General features: G+C 56.3%; 1 protein-coding gene across 4 annotated transcripts in view; it reads left to right on the top strand.

Annotated features, from left to right (window-relative positions):
• The window catches only part of ST3GAL2 (ST3 beta-galactoside alpha-2,3-sialyltransferase 2), a 55,764-nt gene that overhangs the window by 10,370 nt on the left and 28,796 nt on the right, over positions 1–16,598 (top strand). Inside the window, exon 1 of one of the 4 annotated variants that reach the window (XM_075940585.1) lies at positions 6,521–6,575. The exons of 2 other annotated variants lie outside the window; for them this stretch is intronic. The gene's annotated coding sequence lies outside the window, so the exon portion shown is untranslated. Of the gene's footprint in view, positions 1–6,520; positions 6,576–14,825; positions 16,510–16,598 lie in introns of those variants that run through there. One more of the 4 variants, XM_075940583.1, reaches the window with a different exon arrangement.

Here is a 16,598-nt window from a genome sequence, read left to right as displayed (position 1 = left end):
GCGACACACAAAGAGGCTTTGGGCCTTTGGATCCCCGAGAAGGTCTCCCTCCCAACTCCGCCCCCAGCGGGGTGGCCTGGCGCCGACGCCCAGCCCAGGCCTCGGGCCGTCTGGCTCTGGCTGGGTGCTGCTCAGAGGAAGGAAGGAAATGGGCCGTGTTCTCTCCCGGGCTGGCTGTGGCTGCTGGATTTCACAGAGCGCTCCTCTGGGTAGGTCTCCTGCTCCAGACGGGTCATGAGGCGTGTGCGTGGGGGGGCCCACGGGGCATCCCGGCGCTGGAGCCCCAGTCTGACTCCTGCCTTTGCTGCTAACCCCAGTGATTTGTGCCTCCCGCATCCGTTTCCTCCTCGGTCACCGCGGGGAAGCCCTGGCTGCGTGGAGGCTGAGATTCTGGGGGTGCCCCAAGAGATGTGCTGGGGCAGGCCGTCTGGGGCGCATGGCTTCATGCAAGCCTCCTAGCCCTCCCTTTTGGGTCCTGCTAAACCTGGGCCTGCTGCCCGCACTCACGTGTGGGTCAGGTTGGAATAAAGGGCCCCAGGAATCAAGTGGCTAATGTCAAATGAAGTTCGGGGTTTGGCTTCCAGAGGTGCCGGGCTGCTTCTGGGGCAGCCTGTGACAGACTGGGCCGTGTCTGGGCACAGCTGAGGGCGTCCGCTCAGGGCAAATTGCTCAAATCCGGGGCTCCTTACAGCCCCCACACTGGTGACCTCTCCAAACAGGCCACACACCAGTCCCACAGAGCGCTTCAGCTGCCTGCCTGAAGCCTCACGAGCAAAACCCCTCCGACACCCCAGCAATATCCATGCCCCAGATAGCCCTGGGCCTCATACACAGGTGGGGGGGTCCTAGCACCCAATCCCACCTACCCCGAACAAGTTCTGTCCGGTTCCAAGAAACCAGCCACAGATCCCTGGTCAATTTACCCTCTGGACCTTGCCCACAAATCACGCTGGGCCAATCCTTTAGCATCTAACAACTAAAGGTTTATTATCACAAGAAAGAAAAGCATGAGAGTGAGGTTGTTAAAGAATAGTACGTTACATGCACCGAATCTCCCAGTTCTCGATGCAGGCTCTAGCAGGGATGTTGCAGCTGCTGGTTTAAAAGTTCTTGTTGCACATCCTAGCATCAGGATGGGTTCACAGGTCTTCCGGGCTCTTCGATCCCTGCACTGCTGCCTCTGGGATGAAGTGCTGAGCTGAGAACAAGATGGCGTCGACCACATGGCCTATTTATCCCTCCTTCCTGGTCCCTTCTTGGTCGTAGCCGGTCACCTGGCCAGAGGCCAATCTCTGTGTTCCCTGCTGGCAGCTCTCAGATGACAGCCCCCATTCTTTAGGTGTGTCCTGGGCCCATTGAGAGCCATTGTCCCACAGGGCCTCGCTAATTAGCATGTCTACAGGCCCGGCCCTGCCCAAGGCTCAACCACATGCAGGGAAATCTTCAGTATCCATACAAGTACAGGCTAATAATTGCGCACACAGACATTATACAAACACATGAACAGCGTACATAGGATTAGCAGACAGTAAGCTTCTATTCAATACCTCACATGGCCTCCTTCTATACCATTTTTGGGGCCAACACCCCCACCTATGGGTGCATCAGTGATCTGGCTGCTCCCCTCAAGATTCAGTAACGTGAAACAGCCGCACCCCTAAGCATGAGGGGGTGATGCTGTAACCGCGCAACCGGTTAATCGATAAGCCTGGGCTGCTCCCCAGCAGCAGAGGCAGCAACACTGGGGCGGTAGCCAGCTCCCCGGAGCAGGGCTGCAGGTCGGCGCTGACTGCGGGTACAGGTACCCGTGTAACTGCAGGGGGTGTCCAATGGTTACCCGTTAACACAGAGGATGCGCCCCCATCCTGGGGGGAATTGCTGTCTGCAGCAACGAGGGTGGCCTTTACTGGGGGGAGGGGACTCAGCTGGCACCCTGCAGGTTGTCTGCTCCGTCACGCTCCTGCCGAGTGCCCGGGGGAGGGGTGCAGGGCCTGCTCTGCCCTGTCCCGGCTGGCAACATCCCTCACGGGGCCGTCCTCTGGCCGGGGGGGGGTGCATCAGGCTGTGGGCGGAGCCGGAGCGGGCAGCGGGGAGCCCCGACAAGTCTCTAGTCGCCGCCATGTCAGGGCCTCCTCGAAGCATCCATCTTCCCAACCTGCCTGGGAGGCAGGAGGGCACGATTCTCCCCATTGCCCAGGTGGGGGAACTGAGGCACGGGGCAGCGCAGGGAGCGAAGCTGGGTCTCGGGCTTGCTCCCGCCATCTCTTCGGGGCATGGGGCTCCTCTCTGGGAGGAAGGGTGTGGTGGTGCCAGCCCCAGCCTGGCAGGACTGAGTCCGGTGTGATGTGCGGGCCTGCTCCTTTGAACAAGGTGCCCCGAGGGAGCTGGGCCGGGGGTTGGGGAGACCTTGCCAGTGGTGGGAATTGTCCGTGCCTTGTTCCCCAGCAAAGAGAGGTGCACATGCCCACTGCCAGGGAACCCCCCGAGTGCCCGTCAGTGTCTGGGTTTGGAGTCGGACCACGGGCAAGCAGCCTGCTGGGATTCCCCTGCGTCGCCCTGGCCAGACGCCCTCTGAAATCCAGCTGGTTCACCAGCCCAGGGCTGTGGCAGGAGCTGTGACCTCTGCAAAGGCCTCTCGGTAAAGCCGGGGCAGCGTGCAGCGTCACCGTCTCCTGGCCTCTTGCTTCCCTCTCTGTCCGGCTGCGAGTGCAGTGGGGTGCTGGCACTCCGGGGTGTGCCGGGCTAACGCCCCAATGGGCCAGGCTCCGGGAGAACAGAACCCTGCCCGTGGCAGCCTTGCTGGTGTGTGTCCCCCCCGTCCTTGTGCTCTCGACTGGCTTCCTTCTGACTCCCGGACGGCCAGCCTGCTCCGTCTGCTGGGACCGCTGCCCCCGTTGGGAGCCTTGCGATTCGGTTCTGGGCAGTGCCACGCCCCAGGGGGAAGGGCACCGCCTCCGCAGCGTGACCCACAGCTGTTGTTTTTCCCCAGCTTGGGCGCTGAGCCACGGCTGATCCGTCACATGCTGGGATTTAACCAGAGCGCTTTCTCTCTCCCCGCCCCAGCCTGGCCCCGTCGCTGCCCACCCACGTCCGGCAGCGCCTTGGGATGAAGGACGAACGGGGGATCACCCGAGCACAGGAGAACAGAACCCCCCGAGATGAGGGATTTGCTGTGTCTAACCCCGCCCCCCTCCTCCTCCCCCCAGCACGCTGGCTCTCCTTTTCTACCCCTCCGGGGAGGACGCGTCTGCAGCCTGCCTTGTCCATCCCACCGTCCTGCTGGTCCAACCGCCAGGAACCTGCAGGGCCTAGTTTGAACCCACTGCCTCTTGTCCTGCCCTGTGGCAAGAGAGAGCGACGTGTCTTCTTCCTTTTTTATGGCAGCCTTTCAAGTATTGGAAACTGCAGTATGGTCTCCTCCCCTCGTCGCTGCTCCAAATTAAACATGCCTGACTCTTGCAGCGCTTGCTCAGAGGGCTGCATTCCCGCTCTGTTCCTCTGTCACCCGCCTCGGGAGCCATGCTAGTTTCTCCCCGCTCTCCCGAGAGGTGGGTGACCCACACTGGACGCACACTACCCCAGCGCCAAGTCGCGAGGTTTCACCGTCTCACGGGAATGGCCTTTGTGAATGCAGCCAGGAATTGGTTTGCAACAGCGTTGCACGTCTGACTCCCGTTGGGGTGGTGATCCACCAGGACCTCAATCCCCTTCTCGGAAATTCTGCTGCCGGCCCCCGTTCCGCATCTGGACGTCTGGCTGTTCTTCCCTAGGCGTAGCCCCTTTGGCGCTGCTGAATTTTGTTTCATTGTCCTATAGCCCAGTTCTCCAGTTTATCAAGGTCCCTCTGAATTCTAGCTCTTGTCCTCCAAAGTGTCAGCCACTCACACCCTCCCCCCAGCTTTGCATCCTCTGCAAACAGAGAGCCGAGTGATCTAATTCCTGCATCCAGGTCATTAGGAAAGGCGTGGTACAATGCTGGTCCCAGAGGAGATCCCTGTGGGATCACTCAAGGCTGCTTTCCCATCTGGCGACATTCCGTTCATCGCTGCCCTTCATTTGTGGTTTTTCTAATCAAGTAGGTGCATGCTTAATGGGCTTTCTGCCAAGCCTGCGTTTCTCTAGCTTACTTTCCACAATGTCACCTGAGACTGGGCAAAAAGCCTTGCAAAACTCCGGGTATGTTACTTCTACCATACTCCCCTTACCCACCAAACCAGTTACCTGTCACAGAAGGAAATCAAGCTAGTATGGCACCAGAGCGAAATACAGAGGTGAAATAATGTTAACGCGTCCCAGGATCGCCTTGGGTCCCAGTGCCCTGTTCAGCTGATTGTCCACCACGACTCCCCAAGATAGTCCCCCAGCCTTTAGGTAGGGTCTACACTCCTTGTTCTTCGTTTACAGTTAGCCACGTTCAAACCGCTGTTCCCTGGGAGCTGGGCACTTGTGTGGCTGTGCTGGAGAGAATCAGATGCTGATTTGCAGTGTGCCCGCAGCCAGGTTTTTCTGTTTCTGTGGGTGGGCACATTTGCACATGCTGCGGTGCACATAATTTATTCCGCACATGGATGGAAAAAGTCTGCCCAGGGATGAAAGATTAGAGGGAGCATTGGTCATGACGTCAGAAGGGTGAGGTACAATCTTTTGCTTTCCGAGTCTGCCTTCTTCCATTGTAGCTGTGCATTCTCTCATTCGCATTCCGATAAGGTAGTTTATGATCCTCTATTATAATTCATCTGCTACAAAGCTTGACTGATATTTATACTTGCTCCTTTCCTTTTGTCCTTCTTGAAAGAACACAGGTAATTTGTTCCTAAGCTTTCTGTTAAATGACACCCGTGCAGGCGATAAGATAACCCTTGTCCTGTCTGTCCGTCAGTAATGCCGAATAGAAATAGTTTATTCATCTTTGTGTAGTCACTCGTTTATTACTGGAATGCCATTCTCAAATAGCCCCTTAGATCGTGGGTAGCTTAGACTTGCTGGGACGTGTTTGAAATCATGCACTATGATCCAACTTTTATTTAAATGCTTGATTTTGAAACTGAGATCTAGTATCGGCCGTGATTATACTGGGAATGCCACACCAGGCAAAAGTGGATTGCATTGTACTGGACTGTTTGGCACGTGTGTTTTTATAGTGCAGCTGTTTCAGGAAAATGTGAAAAATAATCAAGAATGGCAACATCTGCATGTCCTTTACATATTCAAATCACCCTAGCCCAAGGTCTTAGGTTTTCTTGGACAAACGCCATCTGTTTAGCATGTTCACATTGCTAGGTTTTCGACATGTCACTTTCTTTTATACCATCCTCTCTGTTTTGCTTCATTTGTGACCAATATAGAACTTCTCTTGCTCTGCGCTTGTGTTTTTCTTTGCCTAAATGTTCCTTGTGTGTGTGTTTCAACATCTCGCCGATTAACCCTAAAGGAGCTGCCAGTCTCTTCCTTGGCACAGAACCCCTGCAGTTCCTGGGAGGCTCTTGAATACCTTGATTTATATGGCGGGGTGCACTAAAGAGTGCTATCGTTTTTCAGTCGCTGAAATACTCCTGTTGTAAATTCTCATCCTGCCTCGTTGCTTGCGCAATTGCTTCCGCTACACGTTCGCGTGTAGGAAACAATTTACCTGCCTCTCCGCGTGCTGGATCATTTTCTCAAATTACATTGATTACAGCGGAAGCTTTAAGAAGAGACTCCAGCCGCAATGACTTGCCTGGCAGATGTTCTAATTTTAAGCCCTATAAATACAGTAAGCCTGTCACGTTTCCATTTGAAGTATTATTGACGAGAGCGTGAACTATTCCTGCCAGCGCAGCGCTAGCCTCTGTAAATATGTGAATTGTTTTTCTGCGCAAAACGCCAATGCTAAGCTAATACTGTCCTATAGACGGGGGCTGGCAGCCTTCTAGACCCCTGGGCGAGATGGGGTGGGCAGTGCCATGCTCCTGGAAGGGGCGTGGCCTTGAGTGGAAGGGGCGGGGCTGAGGGCAGCCAGTGCGGCCCAGAACACACCACGCCCCTTCCCCTCCTAGCCAGCCTTTTAGCCCTGCTCAGAGCATGGTGGTTTAGATGGCTCAGGGCTGCAGATGTAATATCCGAGCTGTTTTTATTAGTTGCTTGAGCTGCTTAAATTCCTGATGCTGACAGTTCCCCTCGGCGCTGTAAACCTAAGCAAGGTAAAGCCCTCAAAATGTGGTGGGTTTTTCCCCTGCTGGGTTCTGTATTTCCCCACAGAACTAAGCACTGCCCAGACCGTCTAATAATCCCTAACCTTCTGGGTAAGCATCTCGCCACTGGCTTGTATCCCTGACGGGTCCGTTTTTCTTCTTCTAGATCTTTTCATTCTTTCCCTTTACGTTTACATTTGTGAATTTTTGCTTGTGCTTTGGCTCTGGACAGCGCTCTGGTTAACCTCTTGCTTTTCCAACGGTCTTCCCCGTAGCGTTACATCATCAACTCATACTCCTGTACCGCCTCTGTGTTCAAACATCTTTTGTAGGGCTCTGTCCAAAGCCTCTGGCGAGGAACGTCAGCCGGAAAAGGAATGTTTTTCAACTAGCGACAGCCGAAAGGTGCGTGAAACCTACTTAGCATTTGACTTTCTTGCTCTGCTGCTGTTTGCCAAAATCCGACCGAGGCATCTAAAGAGGAGAAATATCTTGTTCCCGACATTTGTCTAAATATTTCTTTCCTTGTACGTATTTAATATGTCCCCTTTTAACATTCATATGTAAATCCTTCTGGGAACTAAACGTAATGATCTATTTTTTTCTACTATTACATGAATTCACCCACTCAGCCAGCTCTTCCAGTTCCTTCAATTGTATCTAATTAACGAGCAAACCTTTCAAATTCCTTTCGTCCCCAGGTTCTTAAAGTTAAAGGTATTTGTCTAGTTGCATGTACAATCACTGTCTTTTGTTTCATTTAACTCTATTTTCTACACTGAATCCAATTCCCCCACCTGTGAATAGCTCGGTAAATTGGTGTTCTATTTCTAAGGGTTCTGAATCCTGAAGCGCTGGAATTGAAACAATTAGATGTAGTGCCAGATGTGTTTCTAAACCTACAACAGAAATGCCTTGTCCATTTCAGATAGAGTTGCCGGGTGTCCGAGTTTGAACCGGACAGGCCAGTATTTGAGCTTTCTGTTTGGGAAACAAATTAAGAAAATAGAACTGTCCGGTATTTTCTAACTCAGATGTAATGTCGATTGTGATGTCATGGCAAGTGTGTCCAGTATTTTTGTTGAAACCATCTATCAACCCTAATTTCAGAAAAGAGAAGATTTATACAGCAGTGAAGTTGGAACTGCCCCTCGCTCAAGGTAGTTTTCATCATATAGATCAGTGGTTCCCAAACTTTTCAGCATCACGCCCCCTTCTTGATTTTAGAGAAACACTCCCGCCCAATAGCAGCAAAACTTGTTGAGCAAAAAAAACAAACAAAAAAAACTGACTGGGGCCAAAAAACAACTTGGGGGGGCGATTGATGGGGGGGCTGGGTTGCCTCGCACCCCGCCTGGAATTTCTTCACGCCCCCTCATTTGGGATCCCATGATATAGATCATATTATTCCGCGCAGCAGTTGACATTAACGATGACCTGTAATTTACAAATTTCCCCAACAGGCGTAGTTTCACCATTACAAGATTGTAAATTAATACATATTCTCGTTTTACTTAATTCTTTTGAAGTTACATGGTTGTGCACCTGTCTCTATTGCATGTGAAAGAAATGTTCTGTTCGCCTCATTGTCCGCTACTCCTTGTAGTTCACAAAGTGATTCTTGTTCCTGAAAATTTCGAAACAAGATTTGTCTGTAATGGCAGGGCTACTTGTTTCTCTTCTGAGATTTCTGAATTTTGAACAAAAGGTGACCCTCCCCCGCCTCCCCCCTCGCCTTCGGTATGTAGGCTTTTGCAAAATGGTTGTTTCTTTTAGATATCGCAGGTTTTGACCATATACGGGAGATTGTCTGGGTTGGTACCTCCTTCCATGTCTAGAGCATTCTTTTATATGCTCACATGCTGTCATTTTAATAGTTTCACTCTGTTTTCCTCCATCATCATTTTTTACTCACCCTTATTAAGTCTGCGTTCACATCCGTTTGTTTTCTTTCTAAAATGTGCAATCGTTAAGTTCAGCAGTTTGGCAAATTCTCACTGCTTTAAGATGTAGGCCTGGCTGTTCTAACAGTCTTTTTTCTCACATAAACAACAAGGAGTCCTGTGGCACCTTATGGGCTAACAGATGTATTGGAGCAGAAGCTTTCGTGGGCAAAGTCCCACTTCGTCAGATGCATGTAGTGGAAATTCCAGAGGCAGGTTTAAATATCCAGGCACATGAAAAGAAAGGAATACCAATCAAGAGGAAGACCAGAGATAACGAGGTCAGTTCAGTCCGGCAGAACGTGGCAGCTGTGGAGGTGTGAACACCTAGGTTCTAAGCTGCAAGCCTCTTTCGAAAGAGGCTTTTTCGAAAGATACTTTTGAAAAAGCCTCTTTTGAAAAAGAGCGTCTAGACAACCAGTACTTTCGAAAAAGCAAGACGCTTTTTCGAAAGAGAGCGCCCAGGCAGTCTGGATGCTCTTTCGAAAGAGCACAGTTTGCATCACATAGTGCCTTTTTTCAAAAGAGCACTCTCGAAAAAAGGCGTTCTTCCTCGTAAAACGAGGTTTTCCGCAGTCGAAAAAACTGCCACGTTCTTTTGATTTACTTTTGAAAGAACGCAGCAGCAGTCTAGATGCAGGGGAAGTTTTTTCGAAAAAAGGCCCCTTTTTTCGAAAAACCTCTGTCGTCCAGACACACCCCAAGAGTTTTTTTGTTACAGGATGGCTACTGTGTGTCCAGGGAGATGGAAGTGTTCTCCTCCAGGTCTTTGTGTGTTACCGTACAACACTTCATTCTCCCTGTTTATGCAGATTCAGACTAACACGGCAACTCTCTGATACTTTTCTCACGTAGATAGCTTTCGTCCCCCTCCCAACATGATCTATCATCACTGGCTCACATTGTGGAAATTACACATCTGTTTTCTTATCTTTCGATTTATTTAAAATGATGGAAAGGTCTGTTTTAATTTCTTGAGCAAGACTGACGTCTTTCAAACGTTTCCGTTTTCTTTCTGGTGAGCAGTATTCCTTGAATCTTTTTTTACGGCTAACTCTGTCCATTTGTTGTTTAACATTAAGCTCAAATTAATTCTATAACTTGCTTCAGTACATGCCGTATTTTTGAATAGCGCTTTTTTGTTTCACGTCTTTACGATTGAATCCTGATACCTAAAAAGTAATTCAGGTCCTGTCTAATTTTAGTTACTTTTCCTGCAGCATTGCTTGATGCTTTCTAGAAATGCATGACCTCTTAACAGATTACTTTTATTTCATACAAACTTCGGTTTCGTTTCTGAGTAACCTTCACCTTGAGTGTGTTTTTTTTTCTTTTTTAAAGTTCTTTCGATTCTTTCTATTGCTTCCTTTCGTGCTACGTGTTGCTTAATGTGAGCAACCCACTAGTCCTAATCACTGTTCATTGCCAGGAATTGATGGGTCTCTTAAATAGATGTGTTGTAGACAGAGCATCTTGTACCTGGTCAGTCTAACCTAAAACCAGCTGCCAGCTCCCTCCCTGGAGACTCTAGTTCTCTTCAGGCCACAGGGACTCCACACGTGCTAAGCTTTCTGGGTGACCTGCTTTTCCCTTGAGAGACACGCGCTGGCTGCCGCGCGACTAACTTGTCTCAGGGAGACACCCTTTTAGGTACCTGAAAATCGCTCTCAGGTCTCCTCTGTCTTCTCCTTTCCAAACTAACCAAGCCCAATTCCTTCCGCCTCCTCTCCTAGCTCATGTTCTCTAGGCCTTCCTTCATTTCTGTTCCTCTTCTCTGGACCTTTGATCTTCTGGGGGTTGGTACCAGCCTTGGCACTATGGGCAGGGCCACGTGGCTGGCACGTGGCAGGAGGGGAGACCTCAGGAGCCCTTGGCCCTGGATAACGTGCAGCGTGACCCTGACAAGTCGAGTTGTGGGGTGCAGGTCCTGCACCAGGGTGGGAGGTGCGGGGGTGTATGGAACCTGTTTCATCCAACCAGGTGCAGCTGCTGACTCGCCTGGCTTTCGCTGTGGAGCGGAAGGAGGGAGTTCCTGTGTGCAGCAGGGTCTATTCCCTCCTAGCGCCCCCCCCCCCGGCTCCGAGCAGACGCCTGACAGCCCTGAGAGCTGACTCAGAATTAACCAGGCGAGGAGGGGGGTGGGGGCAGCTCTGTGTCGAGAGTCTGAGCTCCCCAGAAGCGCTGCGTTGCCAGGGGCCTGTCGTCCAGATGGCTTGGGGGAGAAAAGGCTCCGCGACGCGCCGTCCTCTCGTGAGCGTAGCCTGAGTCAGCGGGAGGAAGCTGACTGTGGGCGGAGCCTCCGTGCCGAGGGGCTGCGGGCAGCGGGGCTGGACGGAGGCCTGGGCGAGCCGGGCAGCTGCCCAGGGTACCAGCCAAGGCTAGCCTGCCTGTCCGGGCACAGCTCCTGCCACGCTCGCTGGGGCTGGAGGGCGCTGGCCTGGCGAGGCAGCCAGGAGTGTGGCGAGGAGGCACCCGCCTACAACGTCTGGGACGTGGCGGGCGCTTGGGTCGCCCGGCCCTGGGAAGCGTGGGCAGGCTGGGGCGTGCAGGTTCCTCGCGTCTCTGCCCCCCTGCAGTTGCCGTGGCTCAGGGCATCCGGAGGAGCTGCCCCCCAGCACAGCCACGAGTGCTCCCTGCTGACCTGTCTCTTGGCAGATGCCCAGGCAAGGGAGGGAGGGGCATGGCGGCGTCCCTGGGACCCCGCCCACGCCACCTTGAGCGGCGACGTTCTGTGGCTCCTTCGAGCTCTGGGCAGACGCTGTGGAAACCGAGCTGCTCGTGGACATGCTGGGCCCAGAGGGACCCTTGAGGGACCCTCAAAGGGGGGGGTTGTTTGGAGACTGAATTTACCATCCTGCCCCACTGGCCATAGTGGGCGCGTCCAGTGATCCTGGCTTATCCCTGCCATCCTGCTGCTTTCTGGCCCGGTGTTTGTGGGGAGGAGTCAGGGCACACCCCCCTCCGGAAACCAGTCCCCTTCGAGGCATCCGAACCATGGCACCCAAACAGCCGGGTGCATCCTGGCGCTCCACAGACGGCCGGATTTATAACCCTCCAGCCAAGGTGCTTTCTTCTGCTTCTCCCTGGGCTGCGTCCGACCCATCGAGCCGCCCATACCTGCCAGCAAGAGCCCCCCGCCCGGCCCCATTCTCAGCCCGCCACAGGGCGGGGTAGCCCAGGAAGGTGGCAGCAGTGTGGTGTGGGCATGGGCATGCAGCCTCTGTTCCCAGCGCGTCCTGTCCCCGGCTGCCCTTGGCTGGCAGGGCTGCCACTTCGGCTCTGCCGGGATGCGGGGTGAGTTTCGCTGGGCGGGTTTTGAGCCGAGGCGTGAGCTGCAGCAAAGCTGGGGGGGGAAGCCCCAGCCGGGGGAGCGTGTGTATCCGTGCCCTGGCCGATTTCACCCCGCGCCAAGCAAGGGTCAGGCTGCAAATCCTCGGGCAGTTCTGCTCCGTGACCATCGCAGAATCCCCCCCCCGCGAGGGACCCGCCCCGCACCCAAGCAGGTTTAGCCAGACCTGGAGTGGAGGGAGGAGTTTCCTCTTTGCCCTCGTTAGTTTCCTGACCATCCTGCCTGGAGCCGTCCCTCTGCAGACCGGGATGCATTTTGCGCTGACCGACCAGCTCCGCGCGTCCTTCTAATTGCCACCCAGGGTCAGCGCGGCCCTCGCGCCCGCCCGGCAACGTGCCGGCTCTCCATGGGGGAGTCACTTTTCAACACGGTATTTTAGTTCTTTTTTTTACAGCCCCGCGCCCGTTCACGCCCCGGTCTCCTTGGAAACCTTCCTTTGTGCTGTCCCCCGGCACGGTAACCGCGTGTCCCGCGTTCTGCAGGCAAGCCGAGCTCTCCCGTGCTTGCTGGGCGTGGCTGTGCTCCACCCAGGGACGTGCGATGACAATCGCACCCTCTCGAGTCTCCCGGCCAGGGGCTAGGCCGAGGGGTTGCTTTGGGCGGCGGGAGACACGGGCACAACTTCCGTGGCTTCTCAGGCCAGACCCGGGACCTCGGCCGGCTGCTCCAGCCGTGGCGGGGGACCGATTCCTGCCAGCGGCGCTCGCTGGGAGAGGGGTTAACGCGTTGCGTGGTGACCGGGAGGCAGCGGCCGGCTGCGTTCTGGACACAGCCTGCGCCCGCCCCTCCCGCCAGCAGGCCTGCCTGCGCAAGGGACAGCTTTTCCTGGCAGGCACTGGGGCTGGTGCCATATTGCACAATCCGCCTGCCTTCTTCCTGTTTCCCAGGACCGTTTTCCAGCTGCGGGGCCCGTTGCTTGGGGAAGCCTCGGCTGCTCGCGGTGTGAACGCCGGGGGTGCGCGCTTGTTCTGCGGGTGCGGCCAGGGTGCTGTGCTTGGCCCAGGCAGCCTTTCGTGGATTCCTATCCAGGCTGGGCTCAGGGCTCCCGTGGGCGGCTCCCCAGAGCTGGCGTTTGTCCATGGAGAAGCTCACGGGCTCACCGGAGGGGGCCCCTCTGGCTCAGTGGTGCTGCGCTTGCCAGGGAGAGGGCCTGGCTCGTGAGGCGGGCTGGTTATGTAGCTCCTGGCTATCTGTGCAGCACGTCTGCCCTGCGACGTTCCCGGCGCGACGGCCAGGCTGTGAGAAGGCGTGGCCAGCCTCGGGGAGCGGGGGAATCTCCTCCCAGGGCGCAGCTTGGGCCCAGCCGGGTGGCATAGACCCTGCGGGGGGGGGGGGGGGGGAGAGGGAGAGACAGGCCCTTCCAGGGGCTGAGCTTGTTTGGGGTGTGGTAGGGGAAGGGTTACTTCTGGCTCCAAAACTCTTCCCCTTTAGGGAGCTGGCGTGCTGGCAGATCTCCCTTCTAGCCAGGTCCTGTCTAAACTGTGCCTCCTGCAAGGCCCATCACAGCGGAGTCAACCTGTGGAACTCCTCGCCGGAGGATGTGGTGAAGGCTAGAACTTTAACAGGGTTCAAAAAAGAGCTGGATAGATTCATGGAGGTTCGGTCCATCGATGGCTGTTAGCTGGGCTGGGCAGGGATGTGTCCCTAGCCTCTGTGTGTCTGTGAGGATTCCCTGTTCTGTTCCCTCCCTCTGGGGCACCTGGCCTTGGCCGCTGGGGGCAGACCGGACCCCGTGCAGCGCTGCCAAGCGGGCAAGTAGCAGACACCGGTCAGGGATGACAGACCCTGCTGGGTCCTGCCGGGAGGGCAGGGGCTGGACGCGACGCCTCTCGAGGGCCCTGCCAGTCCGAGTGTTGGACACACCTGGGCACGCAGCCTCGCACCAGAAGGCTTCATCTGCCGGGGGCAGAGCCGGGTGCGAGGCAGGACTGGGCCTAGCCGGCTGCCTGGGCTCCACGCCCCAGCCTCCGTGCACTCGGTGGTCGCTCGGCCTGACGTCCTGCCTCCTTTGGGACTGTGTCGAGCTTGGGGCCGACCGGCGGCTCCTTGCTGTAACGTGCTTCCTTCCCGGCAGCCTTTGTGGACACAAGCGTGGCGGCGGCCCGCCCGGACCTCGGCCCAAGTCACAGGCCCCCGGGGCCGGCAGAGACCACCCCAACTCAACCATCCCAGCCCGCAGGGAACCCATCCCAGTGCTGCCCCGCCTGCCGAGGGAAATAGCTTCTCCTCATTTCCAGAGAGGGGTGGGAACGTCAGCCACCACACAGCCGCCTCCTTGCCAGCCCGGGGCTCTTGGCGCTGCACAGCGCGAACCTCTAGATCGAGTGTGTCCGTGTTCATAGCGCCCAAGGGAACCCGGACACGCCCCTCGGCAGGGCCACGTTCCACCCCCGGGAGGAAGTCCGGCTGGGTTGCATCTGCCGTCTTCGGCGTGGAATATTGCCACGCCCCCTCCCTGGGCGCAGCAGGGCTCCTTGGGCTGCTTTCCGGGCCTCGGCGAGAGCGCCGTCTCCATGAGCCCACACGTACTACATAGCCGTGGAGCGTTCCCGTGGCAATCCGTGGCCAAGCCTGCAGAGTGCGCTCTGGCTGCAACAAGCCTGCCGGGGAGTGTGGGTGGGTCTGGGTGGGTGGGTGTGGGGGTGGGGGTGCGGATGGGTGTTCATTCTTCCCGCAGCCAACATCACCCCATCTCTTGAAGACGAGAGCAGCCCAACGCCGTGCCCAGGGCGTGCCACGCAGCACGGCCGGGCGTGTGACTGGGTCTGGGCAGGGCTCAAGCAGACGTTCGTTCAGGCCTCGGGACACACGTGTCATACGGGTCCTCCCTCCCCCCAGTTGGCAGCCTGGTCCGGGCCTCTGGCCCCAGGAAAGTGAACCCCCCACGTGGAGCCCTGGATTCAGCCCTGGGCACTGGGGTGCTGAGGACGGGCGTCTTAGGGAAAGAGGGGACCGGAGATCAGGGGGCATGTTGCTAGCGCCAAGGCTGCTCTTGCGAGTCTCTCTGCCGGGCTCGGGCTCCCAGGCTCCCCCGGGGAGGGCCGTGGAACAAGGATTCTGCCCTTGCCGACCTGACCCCCCATAGATCCATTGCAGCCCTGCCCATTTAGGGGTGTCTTTCAGGCAGGCTGGATTAGCCCATTCGAAAGGCTCCGTGAGCTCTGGGCCACGCCTCACTTTGGGGCCTCTGCTAGGAAAAGTAGGAGCCTTCCTCTTGACCACGTTCTCCTCCAGTCGGGAGCAACATTCAGCCTCACCTCCCCCTGCCGCTAGTCTCCCCCCAAGGAGCCTAACCCGCCCGGCGTCTGGCTCTCCCCACCTGTTCACCAGGGACAGCCCGTGGCAGGGGCTGAACTCTGCAGGGCTGGGCGGGAGGATGGGGCCCCACGCGAGGGGACTTGGGTCGCCAGTGCCGTCCGCCTGGCACCTTTTGGCCCACGTGAAATGTTGGCTCTGCTGTGTAAATCTCGGCTATTGCCTGACGCATTTGGGCGGCGCGCACGCTGTTCAGGAAGGCCGTTTGCCAGGTGCGTCCTGCCCGAGCCGGCTGCAGACAGATGTGCCTTCTGAAGAGAAACCACGTCCTTCCTCTTTGGCCATGGATGTTTCTGCCGCTTGCTCAGGAGCCCTTCCCCGCTGTGGTAACTCTCCGGCTCTGCCGCCTTCGCTGGCCCCCGACTCCGGGCTTTGATTCCTGCTTCGCTGATGAAAACTCGCAGCCAGCTATCGCCCCGGCGGGGTTGCCTTTGGAGATTTGAAACGGACTCCTGGATCAGAAAGCAGGAGCCTGCTCGGCCGGTGAGGGGCCAGGCCAGTAGGTGGAGACCAGGGCTCCCAACCGTTCATCCTGTGCGACCCCTTTGGAAATGGCGCACGGGGACGCAGACCCCTTTGGAGACCTTTTGTCTGTCTACATGGTTCCGTTCCACTCAGGTTTCAGTCTGTCGTGTGCGGGCCCCGTGGACGGAGCCTGCGGATCCCAGCACAAGCTGAGAAGCTGTCGGAGACCCCCCGACCTCAGGCCACGGATGGCCACTAGAGGCAGACAGGAGGCCGCATGGCTAGCCTGGGTTGTGTGACTTAACACAAACTACCTTTGGTTTAATGATTTATTTGCTAAAAGGCACCTGCCTGGACACTTGGCGCCAGCTGGAGTCACCTGCGTTTGCGGCAGGCATTTCACCTGGCTTTCTTGGGTCAGATCTTTAGCCTCCGTGAACTGGGCTAGTTTAGGTCAAGAGCAGCTCTCCCTCGAACTCTTTTCCTTGTCCCCTGCCCCGCGCCAGCGCTGTTAAACGGAGCGCGAATGACAATCGCAACTAGAAGAGAAGCTAAGAAATAGGAAAATAGCTAAGTCTGGCGCCATGCCGCAACCTCCAGTCACAGCGGGGAAACGCAGGCAGACTCCCCCCGCCCTGCCCCGCCCCGCGCGTCGCTTGCAAACGCTTGAATCCGTTCGAACTGTAGGTGTGAAATTTCATCCCGGCCTCGGTTCAAGTGGCGTCTTGGTGCTCAGAAGCCTTTTGTGCTGGGTAACTGAAAGGAGGCCACTCGGCTTTTAAGCTTCGTTGTTTGTTGTTTTTAAAGAAAATGTTTTTCCCCCCAACAATTGGCTCGTCTCCCAGGTGCCCGACGTGGCCTCCCAGTCGGTAGGGGCCTGATCCAGCAGAGCACTTGGCGTAACGTTGCGTGATCGCCGGACTGACGTTCTCACGCCTCAAGCAGATGCTCACGGTGCTGGGGTGGGCGGGGGTTACTCAAGCGTCCCGCCCCGAGCCTACTTACTAGAAGCGATGAGCGGCACAAGCCGTTCCTACGCTTGGTTCCAGCTCCTTTGTGCGACCTTTACATTCTCCCCCCAGGAAGCCGTCCGCTTCCTCTCCCCGCCACGCTTTGGCAGGGCTGCAGCTTTCCTTCCGGAGCACGCCTAGCGGATTTATCTCTGTTTGCTTTCCCAGCGCAGCTTCCCCTCCGCACGCTCGGTCGTCGCTTTTTAAAAACAGGCTGGCAGGGCGGTTGGGGATCCCAAGCGGTGAGAAGAGTCAAGGTGGGCAAGGGGATCCCTCCAGCCCCCGTGGCATTGGGAAGCCACCTTGTGAGACCCCCTCCGTGTCTCGTCTTGCTGCCCTGGGAAGC

This window comes from Pelodiscus sinensis, chromosome 12, assembly GCF_049634645.1.
Source record: "Pelodiscus sinensis isolate JC-2024 chromosome 12, ASM4963464v1, whole genome shotgun sequence".
NCBI lineage: Eukaryota > Metazoa > Chordata > Testudines > Trionychidae > Pelodiscus > Pelodiscus sinensis.
This window is presented reverse-complemented; position numbering and strand designations above follow the sequence as displayed.